Raw genomic sequence first — 12,196 nt, 5'->3', positions numbered from 1 at the left:
CCCTTATATATGCTAATGGCTTTGGAGGGTGAGGACATGGACGTTTATTGTAAGGGTTGTTTTGGCCAAATGTTTCTCAGGTGTGTGTGCACATGCCGAGGTAGCAGCTGCTTCCCTTGGAGTAGGATAAGTAAGGCTTACTTGGAGATGCCGGGGATTGAACCCGGGGCCTCACACATGCAAAGCGTGCGCTCTACCACTGAGCTACATCCCCTTATCTCGTGGAGGTCTTTGTGCCTTTTTCTCCACAAAGCTTTAAACGATGTTGCAGCCTTTAACCCGGCACCAGGCCTTCACATCTGTGTTCCACTACAAGTACTCAGGGCCTCCTTCACTTCCCAAAAACAACTACGCTTTCATTTTTTTTCTTCCAGGAAGGACTTTTAGCCTTCAGGAGCCAAAAGAAACCCATTTATGTCCGAATTGTGTTTGTCAGTTAGCTGACAACACATCATCTCCCAGCTGCATAAGTGAGCTCTCTTTGTGTCTGTGTCACATCTAATTACTGTGTGGTTCTCACCTGCACGAGCACTAGTCTGAGAGAGGCAGGGATTATGCGAAGTGAAGTTTCTTCTCAGGAGGTGTCAGGTCTCACACTGCAGATAGAGGTCATGCATTAACCCGTGCAAAGCCATGGCGAAAAGCCTCACGTTTCAACACAATAAGATACCGCTGACACAGGAATGTGAAGATTTCCTCTACTATAGGCTATGCGTACAGTTCAACAAATGACACCATTAAACTACATCTTCAGTGCACATCTTATGCAGGAAGGAAGAATTACTATGCCTTTAAAGAGTAACTCCTCTTTTGTTGAGAAAAAAAATAATCCCCTCTGGGTGATCAATGGACATTGCAAGGATTTTAACAAGCTTTGTTGCAGAGTCTTACCTGTTTCTTCTTCTCTGAAGGAATAGCTTTTTGTTGGATCATGTCTTGTGCAGGACCTATTTTAAATGGGAGTGTTTTTTTTTTCTTCACTTTTGACCAGCTGATGCACTTGCAGGGCTCTAGTGAGAAGAATGACAGGACCTGCAGTCCTTTAGAAGCAATTAACCATTTAGGATCAGCTCACCAAATCTGACATTTTTCTTGCAGAGGATGCCTAAAATCTGACTTGTATCTAAGTGCAGACTTCTGGGAAAATCAATGAGCCAATCACACAAACAGGAAGTGAAATCTCTGGGGGGCTGTTCCGTACACCAGTTGTGTACGGAACGCCTCCAAGTTGCCATATTGCATTGAATTTTATAGAAAATGACAGCGCTGCCGATTGAAAAGGAAAGATCATTTTTTCAATAAATGACTAGTGGTGCAATTGCATATACTATATTATTTTTTCTTATTTGCGATCTTTTTTTCTGAGGAAAGTGGAGATACCCTTAAAGCTTCACGTGAACAACAGACAGCCAATGATGTCAACTAGAGGTTCATATATGTGATTAGCATGCTTCCAAGAAAAGCCTGCCTTGCTGATTGTTCCTTACTACTGCCACTCATTTTGACAGCAGCCAGCACCCAAGTTTTGAACCCAATTGCAACCACCCCAAAGCAAAGGCTGGAGATGCCAGGGATTGAACCCGGGGCCTCACACATGCAAAGCGTGCGCTCTACCACTGAGCTACATCCCCTGCTTCTTCCTGCTTTTCTGTGCCTTTTTTTTTTTTTTTTTTTTTTTCTTTTGGGGAGGAAGTTTGACTTTAGAGAGAAGTTCTCAACAGGATTTTGCACTTTGTGGGCATAATAAGGCAACTCAGCATGCGCTACATAGTAACTAATCTAGGTTTTAAGATAAAGAATGGAGATGCCGGGGATTGAACCCGGGGCCTCACACATGCAAAGCGCGCGCTCTACCACTGAGCTACATCCCCTTCTTGCTCTTGGATTTCTCTGCCTTTTTTTTTTTTTTCTTTTGGGGAGGAAGTTTGACTTTTGAGAGAAGTTCTCAGCAGGATTTTGCACTTTGTGGGGATCATTAGGCAACTCAGCATGCGCTACATCGCAACTAGACTCGGTTTTAAGATAAAGATTGGAGATGCCGGGGGTTGAACCCGGGACCTCACACATGCGAAGCGTGCGCTCTACCACTGAGCTACATCCCCCATACTTCACATAAGCAGACCTGTGCTTCTTGTGAGGCGAAAATTCAGGTAGAGGCAAAGTTAGTGCAGCGATCGACCTAGCTGCATTGTTGTATCCTGAAAGGGAGATGGCCCCTCCGCTATAAAACTCTGATCTGACCTCTCTGCCTTTGGCCGAGAACACTAATTGGGAGTCGGTCAGCTGCTGGTTTTCCAGCATACTCGTCCCACAGAAGCCAGCCATACGGCCGCTTTCTTTCGGACAGACCGACATACACACAACCCGAATGTCAGGCAGTTTTTCTTGAACCAGCCGTTGTCTCCTGACATTCGGCCCGTGAGTACCAGGTTAGAGTGTTACCCCCAAGTTTGACTTTAGAGAGAGGAACAAAGGAAAGAATTCCAGGCTGTCTGCTCCACCCTTTTATATGCTAATGGCTTTGGAGGGTGAGGACATGGACGTTTATTGTAAGGGTTGTTTTGGCCAAATGTTTCTCAGGTGTGTGTGCACATGCCGAGGTAGCAGCTGCTTCCCTTGGAGTAGGATAAGTAAGGCTTACTTGGAGATGCCGGGGATTGAACCCGGGGCCTCACACATGCAAAGCGTGCGCTCTACCACTGAGCTACATCCCCTTATCTCGTGGAGGTCTTTGTGCCTTTTTCTCCACAAAGCTTTAAACGATGTTGCAGCCTTTAACCCGGCACCAGGCCTTCACATCTGTGTTCCACTACAAGTACTCAGGGCCTCCTTCACTTCCCAAAAACAACTACGCTTTCATTTTTTTTCTTCCAGGAAGGACTTTTAGCCTTCAGGAGCCAAAAGAAACCCATTTATGTCCGAATTGTGTTTGTCAGTTAGCTGACAACACATCATCTCCCAGCTGCATAAGTGAGCTCTCTTTGTGTCTGTGTCACATCTAATTACTGTGTGGTTCTCACCTGCACGAGCACTAGTCTGAGAGAGGCAGGGATTATGCGAAGTGAAGTTTCTTCTCAGGAGGTGTCAGGTCTCACACTGCAGATAGAGGTCATGCATTAACCCGTGCAAAGCCATGGCGAAAAGCCTCACGTTTCAACACAATAAGATACCGCTGACACAGGAATGTGAAGATTTCCTCTACTATAGGCTATGCGTACAGTTCAACAAATGACACCATTAAACTACATCTTCAGTGCACATCTTATGCAGGAAGGAAGAATTACTATGCCTTTAAAGAGTAACTCCTCTTTTGTTGAGAAAAAAAATAATCCCCTCTGGGTGATCAATGGACATTGCAAGGATTTTAACAAGCTTTGTTGCAGAGTCTTACCTGTTTCTTCTTCTCTGAAGGAATAGCTTTTTGTTGGATCATGTCTTGTGCAGGACCTATTTTAAATGGGAGTGTTTTTTTTTTCTTCACTTTTGACCAGCTGATGCACTTGCAGGGCTCTAGTGAGAAGAATGACAGGACCTGCAGTCCTTTAGAAGCAATTAACCATTTAGGATCAGCTCACCAAATCTGACATTTTTCTTGCAGAGGATGCCTAAAATCTGACTTGTATCTAAGTGCAGACTTCTGGGAAAATCAATGAGCCAATCACACAAACAGGAAGTGAAATCTCTGGGGGGCTGTTCCGTACACCAGTTGTGTACGGAACGCCTCCAAGTTGCCATATTGCATTGAATTTTATAGAAAATGACAGCGCTGCCGATTGAAAAGGAAAGATCATTTTTTCAATAAATGACTAGTGGTGCAATTGCATATACTATATTATTTTTTCTTATTTGCGATCTTTTTTTCTGAGGAAAGTGGAGATACCCTTAAAGCTTCACGTGAACAACAGACAGCCAATGATGTCAACTAGAGGTTCATATATGTGATTAGCATGCTTCCAAGAAAAGCCTGCCTTGCTGATTGTTCCTTACTACTGCCACTCATTTTGACAGCAGCCAGCACCCAAGTTTTGAACCCAATTGCAACCACCCCAAAGCAAAGGCTGGAGATGCCAGGGATTGAACCCGGGGCCTCACACATGCAAAGCGTGCGCTCTACCACTGAGCTACATCCCCTGCTTCTTCCTGCTTTTCTGTGCCTTTTTTTTTTTTTTTTCTTTTGGGGAGGAAGTTTGACTTTAGAGAGAAGTTCTCAACAGGATTTTGCACTTTGTGGGCATAATAAGGCAACTCAGCATGCGCTACATAGTAACTAATCTAGGTTTTAAGATAAAGAATGGAGATGCCGGGGATTGAACCCGGGGCCTCACACATGCAAAGCGCGCGCTCTACCACTGAGCTACATCCCCTTCTTGCTCTTGGATTTCTCTGCCTTTTTTTTTTTTTTCTTTTGGGGAGGAAGTTTGACTTTTGAGAGAAGTTCTCAGCAGGATTTTGCACTTTGTGGGGATCATTAGGCAACTCAGCATGCGCTACATCGCAACTAGACTCGGTTTTAAGATAAAGATTGGAGATGCCGGGGGTTGAACCCGGGACCTCACACATGCGAAGCGTGCGCTCTACCACTGAGCTACATCCCCCATACTTCACATAAGCAGACCTGTGCTTCTTGTGAGGCGAAAATTCAGGTAGAGGCAAAGTTAGTGCAGCGATCGACCTAGCTGCATTGTTGTATCCTGAAAGGGAGATGGCCCCTCCGCTATAAAACTCTGATCTGACCTCTCTGCCTTTGGCCGAGAACACTAATTGGGAGTCGGTCAGCTGCTGGTTTTCCAGCATACTCGTCCCACAGAAGCCAGCCATACGGCCGCTTTCTTTCGGACAGACCGACATACACACAACCCGAATGTCAGGCAGTTTTTCTTGAACCAGCCGTTGTCTCCTGACATTCGGCCCGTGAGTACCAGGTTAGAGTGTTACCCCCAAGTTTGACTTTAGAGAGAGGAACAAAGGAAAGAATTCCAGGCTGTCTGCTCCACCCTTATATATGCTAATGGCTTTGGAGGGTGAGGACATGGACGTTTATTGTAAGGGTTGTTTTGGCCAAATGTTTCTCAGGTGTGTGTGCACATGCCGAGGTAGCAGCTGCTTCCCTTGGAGTAGGATAAGTAAGGCTTACTTGGAGATGCCGGGGATTGAACCCGGGGCCTCACACATGCAAAGCGTGCGCTCTACCACTGAGCTACATCCCCTTATCTCGTGGAGGTCTTTGTGCCTTTTTCTCCACAAAGCTTTAAACGATGTTGCAGCCTTTAACCCGGCACCAGGCCTTCACATCTGTGTTCCACTACAAGTACTCAGGGCCTCCTTCACTTCCCAAAAACAACTACGCTTTCATTTTTTTTCTTCCAGGAAGGACTTTTAGCCTTCAGGAGCCAAAAGAAACCCATTTATGTCCGAATTGTGTTTGTCAGTTAGCTGACAACACATCATCTCCCAGCTGCATAAGTGAGCTCTCTTTGTGTCTGTGTCACATCTAATTACTGTGTGGTTCTCACCTGCACGAGCACTAGTCTGAGAGAGGCAGGGATTATGCGAAGTGAAGTTTCTTCTCAGGAGGTGTCAGGTCTCACACTGCAGATAGAGGTCATGCATTAACCCGTGCAAAGCCATGGCGAAAAGCCTCACGTTTCAACACAATAAGATACCGCTGACACAGGAATGTGAAGATTTCCTCTACTATAGGCTATGCGTACAGTTCAACAAATGACACCATTAAACTACATCTTCAGTGCACATCTTATGCAGGAAGGAAGAATTACTATGCCTTTAAAGAGTAACTCCTCTTTTGTTGAGAAAAAAAATAATCCCCTCTGGGTGATCAATGGACATTGCAAGGATTTTAACAAGCTTTGTTGCAGAGTCTTACCTGTTTCTTCTTCTCTGAAGGAATAGCTTTTTGTTGGATCATGTCTTGTGCAGGACCTATTTTAAATGGGAGTGTTTTTTTTTTCTTCACTTTTGACCAGCTGATGCACTTGCAGGGCTCTAGTGAGAAGAATGACAGGACCTGCAGTCCTTTAGAAGCAATTAACCATTTAGGATCAGCTCACCAAATCTGACATTTTTCTTGCAGAGGATGCCTAAAATCTGACTTGTATCTAAGTGCAGACTTCTGGGAAAATCAATGAGCCAATCACACAAACAGGAAGTGAAATCTCTGGGGGGCTGTTCCGTACACCAGTTGTGTACGGAACGCCTCCAAGTTGCCATATTGCATTGAATTTTATAGAAAATGACAGCGCTGCCGATTGAAAAGGAAAGATCATTTTTTCAATAAATGACTAGTGGTGCAATTGCATATACTATATTATTTTTTCTTATTTGCGATCTTTTTTTCTGAGGAAAGTGGAGATACCCTTAAAGCTTCACGTGAACAACAGACAGCCAATGATGTCAACTAGAGGTTCATATATGTGATTAGCATGCTTCCAAGAAAAGCCTGCCTTGCTGATTGTTCCTTACTACTGCCACTCATTTTGACAGCAGCCAGCACCCAAGTTTTGAACCCAATTGCAACCACCCCAAAGCAAAGGCTGGAGATGCCAGGGATTGAACCCGGGGCCTCACACATGCAAAGCGTGCGCTCTACCACTGAGCTACATCCCCTGCTTCTTCCTGCTTTTCTGTGCCTTTTTTTTTTTTTTTTCTTTTGGGGAGGAAGTTTGACTTTAGAGAGAAGTTCTCAACAGGATTTTGCACTTTGTGGGCATAATAAGGCAACTCAGCATGCGCTACATAGTAACTAATCTAGGTTTTAAGATAAAGAATGGAGATGCCGGGGATTGAACCCGGGGCCTCACACATGCAAAGCGCGCGCTCTACCACTGAGCTACATCCCCTTCTTGCTCTTGGATTTCTCTGCCTTTTTTTTTTTTTTCTTTTGGGGAGGAAGTTTGACTTTTGAGAGAAGTTCTCAGCAGGATTTTGCACTTTGTGGGGATCATTAGGCAACTCAGCATGCGCTACATCGCAACTAGACTCGGTTTTAAGATAAAGATTGGAGATGCCGGGGGTTGAACCCGGGACCTCACACATGCGAAGCGTGCGCTCTACCACTGAGCTACATCCCCCATACTTCACATAAGCAGACCTGTGCTTCTTGTGAGGCGAAAATTCAGGTAGAGGCAAAGTTAGTGCAGCGATCGACCTAGCTGCATTGTTGTATCCTGAAAGGGAGATGGCCCCTCCGCTATAAAACTCTGATCTGACCTCTCTGCCTTTGGCCGAGAACACTAATTGGGAGTCGGTCAGCTGCTGGTTTTCCAGCATACTCGTCCCACAGAAGCCAGCCATACGGCCGCTTTCTTTCGGACAGACCGACATACACACAACCCGAATGTCAGGCAGTTTTTCTTGAACCAGCCGTTGTCTCCTGACATTCGGCCCGTGAGTACCAGGTTAGAGTGTTACCCCCAAGTTTGACTTTAGAGAGAGGAACAAAGGAAAGAATTCCAGGCTGTCTGCTCCACCCTTATATATGCTAATGGCTTTGGAGGGTGAGGACATGGACGTTTATTGTAAGGGTTGTTTTGGCCAAATGTTTCTCAGGTGTGTGTGCACATGCCGAGGTAGCAGCTGCTTCCCTTGGAGTAGGATAAGTAAGGCTTACTTGGAGATGCCGGGGATTGAACCCGGGGCCTCACACATGCAAAGCGTGCGCTCTACCACTGAGCTACATCCCCTTATCTCGTGGAGGTCTTTGTGCCTTTTTCTCCACAAAGCTTTAAACGATGTTGCAGCCTTTAACCCGGCACCAGGCCTTCACATCTGTGTTCCACTACAAGTACTCAGGGCCTCCTTCACTTCCCAAAAACAACTACGCTTTCATTTTTTTTCTTCCAGGAAGGACTTTTAGCCTTCAGGAGCCAAAAGAAACCCATTTATGTCCGAATTGTGTTTGTCAGTTAGCTGACAACACATCATCTCCCAGCTGCATAAGTGAGCTCTCTTTGTGTCTGTGTCACATCTAATTACTGTGTGGTTCTCACCTGCACGAGCACTAGTCTGAGAGAGGCAGGGATTATGCGAAGTGAAGTTTCTTCTCAGGAGGTGTCAGGTCTCACACTGCAGATAGAGGTCATGCATTAACCCGTGCAAAGCCATGGCGAAAAGCCTCACGTTTCAACACAATAAGATACCGCTGACACAGGAATGTGAAGATTTCCTCTACTATAGGCTATGCGTACAGTTCAACAAATGACACCATTAAACTACATCTTCAGTGCACATCTTATGCAGGAAGGAAGAATTACTATGCCTTTAAAGAGTAACTCCTCTTTTGTTGAGAAAAAAAATAATCCCCTCTGGGTGATCAATGGACATTGCAAGGATTTTAACAAGCTTTGTTGCAGAGTCTTACCTGTTTCTTCTTCTCTGAAGGAATAGCTTTTTGTTGGATCATGTCTTGTGCAGGACCTATTTTAAATGGGAGTGTTTTTTTTTTCTTCACTTTTGACCAGCTGATGCACTTGCAGGGCTCTAGTGAGAAGAATGACAGGACCTGCAGTCCTTTAGAAGCAATTAACCATTTAGGATCAGCTCACCAAATCTGACATTTTTCTTGCAGAGGATGCCTAAAATCTGACTTGTATCTAAGTGCAGACTTCTGGGAAAATCAATGAGCCAATCACACAAACAGGAAGTGAAATCTCTGGGGGGCTGTTCCGTACACCAGTTGTGTACGGAACGCCTCCAAGTTGCCATATTGCATTGAATTTTATAGAAAATGACAGCGCTGCCGATTGAAAAGGAAAGATCATTTTTTCAATAAATGACTAGTGGTGCAATTGCATATACTATATTATTTTTTCTTATTTGCGATCTTTTTTTCTGAGGAAAGTGGAGATACCCTTAAAGCTTCACGTGAACAACAGACAGCCAATGATGTCAACTAGAGGTTCATATATGTGATTAGCATGCTTCCAAGAAAAGCCTGCCTTGCTGATTGTTCCTTACTACTGCCACTCATTTTGACAGCAGCCAGCACCCAAGTTTTGAACCCAATTGCAACCACCCCAAAGCAAAGGCTGGAGATGCCAGGGATTGAACCCGGGGCCTCACACATGCAAAGCGTGCGCTCTACCACTGAGCTACATCCCCTGCTTCTTCCTGCTTTTCTGTGCCTTTTTTTTTTTTTTTTCTTTTGGGGAGGAAGTTTGACTTTAGAGAGAAGTTCTCAACAGGATTTTGCACTTTGTGGGCATAATAAGGCAACTCAGCATGCGCTACATAGTAACTAATCTAGGTTTTAAGATAAAGAATGGAGATGCCGGGGATTGAACCCGGGGCCTCACACATGCAAAGCGCGCGCTCTACCACTGAGCTACATCCCCTTCTTGCTCTTGGATTTCTCTGCCTTTTTTTTTTTTTTCTTTTGGGGAGGAAGTTTGACTTTTGAGAGAAGTTCTCAGCAGGATTTTGCACTTTGTGGGGATCATTAGGCAACTCAGCATGCGCTACATCGCAACTAGACTCGGTTTTAAGATAAAGATTGGAGATGCCGGGGGTTGAACCCGGGACCTCACACATGCGAAGCGTGCGCTCTACCACTGAGCTACATCCCCCATACTTCACATAAGCAGACCTGTGCTTCTTGTGAGGCGAAAATTCAGGTAGAGGCAAAGTTAGTGCAGCGATCGACCTAGCTGCATTGTTGTATCCTGAAAGGGAGATGGCCCCTCCGCTATAAAACTCTGATCTGACCTCTCTGCCTTTGGCCGAGAACACTAATTGGGAGTCGGTCAGCTGCTGGTTTTCCAGCATACTCGTCCCACAGAAGCCAGCCATACGGCCGCTTTCTTTCGGACAGACCGACATACACACAACCCGAATGTCAGGCAGTTTTTCTTGAACCAGCCGTTGTCTCCTGACATTCGGCCCGTGAGTACCAGGTTAGAGTGTTACCCCCAAGTTTGACTTTAGAGAGAGGAACAAAGGAAAGAATTCCAGGCTGTCTGCTCCACCCTTATATATGCTAATGGCTTTGGAGGGTGAGGACATGGACGTTTATTGTAAGGGTTGTTTTGGCCAAATGTTTCTCAGGTGTGTGTGCACATGCCGAGGTAGCAGCTGCTTCCCTTGGAGTAGGATAAGTAAGGCTTACTTGGAGATGCCGGGGATTGAACCCGGGGCCTCACACATGCAAAGCGTGCGCTCTACCACTGAGCTACATCCCCTTATCTCGTGGAGGTCTTTGTGCCTTTTTCTCCACAAAGCTTTAAACGATGTTGCAGCCTTTAACCCGGCACCAGGCCTTCACATCTGTGTTCCACTACAAGTACTCAGGGCCTCCTTCACTTCCCAAAAACAACTACGCTTTCATTTTTTTTCTTCCAGGAAGGACTTTTAGCCTTCAGGAGCCAAAAGAAACCCATTTATGTCCGAATTGTGTTTGTCAGTTAGCTGACAACACATCATCTCCCAGCTGCATAAGTGAGCTCTCTTTGTGTCTGTGTCACATCTAATTACTGTGTGGTTCTCACCTGCACGAGCACTAGTCTGAGAGAGGCAGGGATTATGCGAAGTGAAGTTTCTTCTCAGGAGGTGTCAGGTCTCACACTGCAGATAGAGGTCATGCATTAACCCGTGCAAAGCCATGGCGAAAAGCCTCACGTTTCAACACAATAAGATACCGCTGACACAGGAATGTGAAGATTTCCTCTACTATAGGCTATGCGTACAGTTCAACAAATGACACCATTAAACTACATCTTCAGTGCACATCTTATGCAGGAAGGAAGAATTACTATGCCTTTAAAGAGTAACTCCTCTTTTGTTGAGAAAAAAAATAATCCCCTCTGGGTGATCAATGGACATTGCAAGGATTTTAACAAGCTTTGTTGCAGAGTCTTACCTGTTTCTTCTTCTCTGAAGGAATAGCTTTTTGTTGGATCATGTCTTGTGCAGGACCTATTTTAAATGGGAGTGTTTTTTTTTTCTTCACTTTTGACCAGCTGATGCACTTGCAGGGCTCTAGTGAGAAGAATGACAGGACCTGCAGTCCTTTAGAAGCAATTAACCATTTAGGATCAGCTCACCAAATCTGACATTTTTCTTGCAGAGGATGCCTAAAATCTGACTTGTATCTAAGTGCAGACTTCTGGGAAAATCAATGAGCCAATCACACAAACAGGAAGTGAAATCTCTGGGGGGCTGTTCCGTACACCAGTTGTGTACGGAACGCCTCCAAGTTGCCATATTGCATTGAATTTTATAGAAAATGACAGCGCTGCCGATTGAAAAGGAAAGATCATTTTTTCAATAAATGACTAGTGGTGCAATTGCATATACTATATTATTTTTTCTTATTTGCGATCTTTTTTTCTGAGGAAAGTGGAGATACCCTTAAAGCTTCACGTGAACAACAGACAGCCAATGATGTCAACTAGAGGTTCATATATGTGATTAGCATGCTTCCAAGAAAAGCCTGCCTTGCTGATTGTTCCTTACTACTGCCACTCATTTTGACAGCAGCCAGCACCCAAGTTTTGAACCCAATTGCAACCACCCCAAAGCAAAGGCTGGAGATGCCAGGGATTGAACCCGGGGCCTCACACATGCAAAGCGTGCGCTCTACCACTGAGCTACATCCCCTGCTTCTTCCTGCTTTTCTGTGCCTTTTTTTTTTTTTTTTCTTTTGGGGAGGAAGTTTGACTTTAGAGAGAAGTTCTCAACAGGATTTTGCACTTTGTGGGCATAATAAGGCAACTCAGCATGCGCTACATAGTAACTAATCTAGGTTTTAAGATAAAGAATGGAGATGCCGGGGATTGAACCCGGGGCCTCACACATGCAAAGCGCGCGCTCTACCACTGAGCTACATCCCCTTCTTGCTCTTGGATTTCTCTGCCTTTTTTTTTTTTTTCTTTTGGGGAGGAAGTTTGACTTTTGAGAGAAGTTCTCAGCAGGATTTTGCACTTTGTGGGGATCATTAGGCAACTCAGCATGCGCTACATCGCAACTAGACTCGGTTTTAAGATAAAGATTGGAGATGCCGGGGGTTGAACCCGGGACCTCACACATGCGAAGCGTGCGCTCTACCACTGAGCTACATCCCCCATACTTCACATAAGCAGACCTGTGCTTCTTGTGAGGCGAAAATTCAGGTAGAGGCAAAGTTAGTGCAGCGATCGACCTAGCTGCATTGTTGTATCCTGAAAGGGAGATGGCCCCTCCGCTA

The 12,196-nt window shown here is 45.1% G+C and overlaps 20 non-coding genes across 20 annotated transcripts; all 20 read right to left on the bottom strand.

Annotated features, from left to right (window-relative positions):
• Positions 1 to 142: 142 nt before the first annotated feature.
• TRNAA-UGC (transfer RNA alanine (anticodon UGC)) lies at positions 143 to 214 on the bottom strand. Its single transcript has one exon. It is a non-coding gene; the product is annotated as a tRNA-Ala (tRNA).
• A 1,345-nt stretch (positions 215 to 1,559) lies between these two features.
• TRNAA-UGC (transfer RNA alanine (anticodon UGC)) lies at positions 1,560 to 1,631 on the bottom strand. Its single transcript has one exon. It is a non-coding gene; the product is annotated as a tRNA-Ala (tRNA).
• A 168-nt stretch (positions 1,632 to 1,799) lies between these two features.
• On the bottom strand, positions 1,800 to 1,871 carry TRNAA-UGC (transfer RNA alanine (anticodon UGC)). The gene has a single exon. It is a non-coding gene; the product is annotated as a tRNA-Ala (tRNA).
• Positions 1,872 to 2,030: 159 nt separating this feature from the next.
• On the bottom strand, positions 2,031 to 2,102 carry TRNAA-CGC (transfer RNA alanine (anticodon CGC)). Its single transcript has one exon. It is a non-coding gene; the product is annotated as a tRNA-Ala (tRNA).
• A 540-nt stretch (positions 2,103 to 2,642) lies between these two features.
• Positions 2,643 to 2,714, bottom strand: TRNAA-UGC (transfer RNA alanine (anticodon UGC)). The gene has a single exon. It is a non-coding gene; the product is annotated as a tRNA-Ala (tRNA).
• A 1,345-nt stretch (positions 2,715 to 4,059) lies between these two features.
• Positions 4,060 to 4,131, bottom strand: TRNAA-UGC (transfer RNA alanine (anticodon UGC)). The gene has a single exon. It is a non-coding gene; the product is annotated as a tRNA-Ala (tRNA).
• Positions 4,132 to 4,292: 161 nt separating this feature from the next.
• On the bottom strand, positions 4,293 to 4,364 carry TRNAA-UGC (transfer RNA alanine (anticodon UGC)). The gene has a single exon. It is a non-coding gene; the product is annotated as a tRNA-Ala (tRNA).
• Positions 4,365 to 4,523: 159 nt separating this feature from the next.
• TRNAA-CGC (transfer RNA alanine (anticodon CGC)) lies at positions 4,524 to 4,595 on the bottom strand. The gene has a single exon. It is a non-coding gene; the product is annotated as a tRNA-Ala (tRNA).
• A 540-nt stretch (positions 4,596 to 5,135) lies between these two features.
• TRNAA-UGC (transfer RNA alanine (anticodon UGC)) lies at positions 5,136 to 5,207 on the bottom strand. Its single transcript has one exon. It is a non-coding gene; the product is annotated as a tRNA-Ala (tRNA).
• Positions 5,208 to 6,552: 1,345 nt separating this feature from the next.
• TRNAA-UGC (transfer RNA alanine (anticodon UGC)) lies at positions 6,553 to 6,624 on the bottom strand. Its single transcript has one exon. It is a non-coding gene; the product is annotated as a tRNA-Ala (tRNA).
• A 161-nt stretch (positions 6,625 to 6,785) lies between these two features.
• Positions 6,786 to 6,857, bottom strand: TRNAA-UGC (transfer RNA alanine (anticodon UGC)). The gene has a single exon. It is a non-coding gene; the product is annotated as a tRNA-Ala (tRNA).
• A 159-nt stretch (positions 6,858 to 7,016) lies between these two features.
• TRNAA-CGC (transfer RNA alanine (anticodon CGC)) lies at positions 7,017 to 7,088 on the bottom strand. The gene has a single exon. It is a non-coding gene; the product is annotated as a tRNA-Ala (tRNA).
• Positions 7,089 to 7,628: 540 nt separating this feature from the next.
• TRNAA-UGC (transfer RNA alanine (anticodon UGC)) lies at positions 7,629 to 7,700 on the bottom strand. Its single transcript has one exon. It is a non-coding gene; the product is annotated as a tRNA-Ala (tRNA).
• Positions 7,701 to 9,045: 1,345 nt separating this feature from the next.
• On the bottom strand, positions 9,046 to 9,117 carry TRNAA-UGC (transfer RNA alanine (anticodon UGC)). The gene has a single exon. It is a non-coding gene; the product is annotated as a tRNA-Ala (tRNA).
• Positions 9,118 to 9,278: 161 nt separating this feature from the next.
• On the bottom strand, positions 9,279 to 9,350 carry TRNAA-UGC (transfer RNA alanine (anticodon UGC)). Its single transcript has one exon. It is a non-coding gene; the product is annotated as a tRNA-Ala (tRNA).
• Positions 9,351 to 9,509: 159 nt separating this feature from the next.
• TRNAA-CGC (transfer RNA alanine (anticodon CGC)) lies at positions 9,510 to 9,581 on the bottom strand. Its single transcript has one exon. It is a non-coding gene; the product is annotated as a tRNA-Ala (tRNA).
• A 540-nt stretch (positions 9,582 to 10,121) lies between these two features.
• TRNAA-UGC (transfer RNA alanine (anticodon UGC)) lies at positions 10,122 to 10,193 on the bottom strand. Its single transcript has one exon. It is a non-coding gene; the product is annotated as a tRNA-Ala (tRNA).
• Positions 10,194 to 11,538: 1,345 nt separating this feature from the next.
• TRNAA-UGC (transfer RNA alanine (anticodon UGC)) lies at positions 11,539 to 11,610 on the bottom strand. The gene has a single exon. It is a non-coding gene; the product is annotated as a tRNA-Ala (tRNA).
• A 161-nt stretch (positions 11,611 to 11,771) lies between these two features.
• On the bottom strand, positions 11,772 to 11,843 carry TRNAA-UGC (transfer RNA alanine (anticodon UGC)). The gene has a single exon. It is a non-coding gene; the product is annotated as a tRNA-Ala (tRNA).
• Positions 11,844 to 12,002: 159 nt separating this feature from the next.
• Positions 12,003 to 12,074, bottom strand: TRNAA-CGC (transfer RNA alanine (anticodon CGC)). Its single transcript has one exon. It is a non-coding gene; the product is annotated as a tRNA-Ala (tRNA).
• Between the last annotated feature and the right edge of the window lie 122 nt (positions 12,075 to 12,196).

The sequence above is a fragment of the Aquarana catesbeiana genome, linkage group LG07 (assembly GCF_042186555.1).
Source record: "Aquarana catesbeiana isolate 2022-GZ linkage group LG07, ASM4218655v1, whole genome shotgun sequence".
Lineage (NCBI taxonomy): Eukaryota > Metazoa > Chordata > Amphibia > Anura > Ranidae > Aquarana > Aquarana catesbeiana.
This window is presented reverse-complemented; position numbering and strand designations above follow the sequence as displayed.